This window comes from Nomascus leucogenys, chromosome 25, assembly GCF_006542625.1.
Source record: "Nomascus leucogenys isolate Asia chromosome 25, Asia_NLE_v1, whole genome shotgun sequence".
NCBI lineage: Eukaryota > Metazoa > Chordata > Mammalia > Primates > Hylobatidae > Nomascus > Nomascus leucogenys.
Genome location: NC_044405.1, coordinates 19,567,337 through 19,570,426, shown reverse-complemented (window position 1 = coordinate 19,570,426; position 3,090 = coordinate 19,567,337). Strand labels below are relative to the sequence as shown.

The 3,090-nt window shown below is 42.6% G+C and overlaps 1 long non-coding RNA gene across 1 annotated transcript; it reads right to left on the bottom strand.

The window, feature by feature from the left end:
• Positions 1-271: 271 nt before the first annotated feature.
• LOC100589159 lies at positions 272-2,825 on the bottom strand. The gene is made up of 2 exons (XR_001114597.1): positions 2,709-2,825; positions 272-819 (listed from the first exon to the last, which is right to left on the bottom strand). It is a non-coding gene; the product is annotated as an uncharacterized LOC100589159 (long non-coding RNA).
• Positions 2,826-3,090: the final 265 nt, after the last annotated feature.

Sequence of the window (3,090 nt, the reverse complement as noted above, 5' to 3'; positions counted from 1 at the left end):
AACCTTCCTCCTAGTGGAAAATTTGCCTTCAGAAAAAGATGGCCCAATCCAGGGAAGAGCCACTGGCCTAGAGTATATGGGACAGAGGTACAGGGAGGTAACTAGATGTTCAGAATCCTCAGCAGCCAGCCACATAACCTAACTGGTCCAAAACCCACCCTCCCCTGGGATAGATCATGACGGAGTAAACAGCCCTCCTTGGTCTCTTCTGCCTTAAGCTGTAGGCAGAGATTACACCCTAGCATGAGATGAACAATTGCCTTGGAATAGGTCAGCATCATGTGCCATTTTATAATTAAATCTACAAATGGTATGACAACTCACAAGATTTAGGGATTTCTGAATGTTTGTGAAAAGATCTTGTTTTGTTTGCTGCTTTTTGTTGATGTCACACATATCCAAAGACATTCCACGGGTTTAACAAGCCTTGGGCATCTTGTGGAAGCCTCAGATTCCCATCCATCGCAGAGATGGATGGGGACCTTGACGGTTTTAATTCTGTGCACCATGATTGCAAGGGTCATCTGGTCCAGCATTTCCCAAACTTCTCTTGAGTCCCATTCACAGAGATATGCAATCCAACAAATCCCTTTGCCGTTTGTGTTCATGTCTTCATGTTGGTGTGTCATTTTAGTGTCTTGGCCTGGGTTCCCCTCAGAAGGCATAGCCTGCAACAAGGGCTTTGTAAAGGAAGATTGGTTTGGAGAGTGATCTCAGCGGACAAGAGTCGGGGTCTGAGGGTGTGAAGCAGGGAAGAAGAGAAAGAAGGTGGTGACCTGATCCATCTTATCTTCTGGGAGGATCCTCTGAATTTGCAGCCTAGGGGAAGAAAAAAGGGAGTACTAATTTATAGACTCCCACCCCCTTTTGGCCAAGTAGTGTTGACTCCCTTACATTTCTAGGTTGCACAAGCCTCAATACCAGGACACTGTATCAGAGAGGCCCAGGGCAGAAACAGAGACACACAGTGCAGCTGAAACAAGGCACCTTCTGGTTACACCTGCGCACAGCTGGCTGCTCCAGCAATGGCTGGTGTGGAAGATGGGTCAGAAGGTGAGAGATACACACAGAAGATGTCCAATATAGTGTGTATGCAAAAGTAGAAACTCATAGTCAAAATATTTTCTATTTCATCAACATAAATTTCATGTTAGCTATAATCTTTAATATCAATATATTTAAAATTTTAATCAAATGTGAAGATTAACATCAAGTTTCAGGAGTGTGTGGTTAAAACCCATAAACCTTACAATGTACCTACATGCCTCATTTCTAGAACCTTCTACCATTTCTGTGTCCACAAGAGCTAGAAAACAGTGACTACACAATAAATTTTATGATAACCGTTTCGGGGCCACCAGATACAAGGAGGAAGTCAATAAAAGAGTTATTTTGTGTCAGCTGTTGGGTGCTCAGACTAAAATAAAAATTGAAATTAACCAGGAATTGGGGCATCAAAAATTGCTTTCATGACCTCATGTCTGAAATTCTTATATTTTGTGCTTAAAATATCAGCTAGCTGCTATTTGTAATCACTTCTTTACAACCATTTGTTCTCTATAAATGAAAACCAAAATTAGACATAACTGTCCCTGTCTTTTCTTTCTGTAACACTGGGTTTCTGAGGTCCAGGGGCAGACTTTGACGAGACAAAGGCCATCTTCAGATAAAGTGAAGATTATCATGAGGCAATTTACTGAATTATTAACATGAATTTCAACATCTGTGTTGCTAATGCTTCTAGCCTTTAACAAATGATCCATTCAGGATATGGGCCAAAGAACATATGGCTAAGAATAAAGGCCATTTGAAACCGCATCGGGGTTAGCATCTTTGGGGGCTCAGCACACAGTGAAATTGACTGAGGCCAAATCACGAGCACGCTCAGTTGAGCAGCCCCTACTGCCACGCATGCATACATGGGACCCACTCAGGGGCTCTGGAATCGTTCTGAGATGAAGCAGGGAGGTATTTAAATATTTCCTAAAAAATGTTTTATCATTTGAAATTTTCAAAAATGTACAAAAGTACAGAAACTAGTATAATGAGCCCTCAGATATCTCACCCAGCTCAAACAACTATCATGGCTAATCTTCAATACTTTTTTAAAAAATTTAAACAGGCATCCGTTTTGCTCCTAAAGACAGGAAACCCGGGAACATTTTCATGACCCTCTGAGGGTTTGTGACCTGCTGTCTCTGGTTCACTGACCTTATTCAATCCTCTCTTTATACAAGGGAATGCTATGCTTCTCCCATTCTGTGGCTATTTCTCATGCTCGCAGCAAATTAAGTGGACTCTGTCTATGATTTCAGCAACGGTGACATATAATCCCAGTGTTAAAGGATGGAATTTTCCAATGCAGAAGCAGCAGAAAGTGAACAGAGAAACATTGCCATGAGCAAAGGCTCCTCAACACAGTATCTCCGACTGTGCTGCAAAGCCACCCAGCGTGTGGATGAAAAGTGAAAAAAAATCTGACAATTGAGTGATTGTTCTCTCTCTACAAGCAATCCTACTATTTCTAACCCCTCCATGGGCTGCACAGGCAGCATGCAGACATTGCCTAGGCCTTCCTACAGGGGCCGGCGAGCCCGTTGTTTTCCAACAGACCAAGATCCGACACCAGGATTGCAGTCATCAGAACCTTTCCCTCCCCAGCCCCCCACACCAAAACGAAGAGGGAGTTGAGCAGGGCAGCTACTCACCTTGTCTCATTTGTTCACAAAGAATCCAAAGCCAGCAACATCGATCAGCTTCTTGCTTTTTGTCCAACTACTTGCCTACAACTCTAGAAAAACAACAGAAGTCTGCCAAGAATCTGCAGTCCCTTCAATCTCAAAATAATGACTAGCCTATCCAGTGTTTCCATCCAAGGAATTGTTGGTTCCTACACAAGAAAACCCTTTGGGTGGTGAGAGTCAGGAGTCCAAGAAAGGCATGTGGTTATTTTTGCCCCTTTCTGGACCCCGTCTGCACTTTGGAAAGAAAGGGAACTCTATTTTTGACATTGGCTATTTAGCTTTCAAATAACATCAGCCGTTAAAGCATATCTAATTTAAATGCTGATTCAAAGTTTTGCTTAATAGT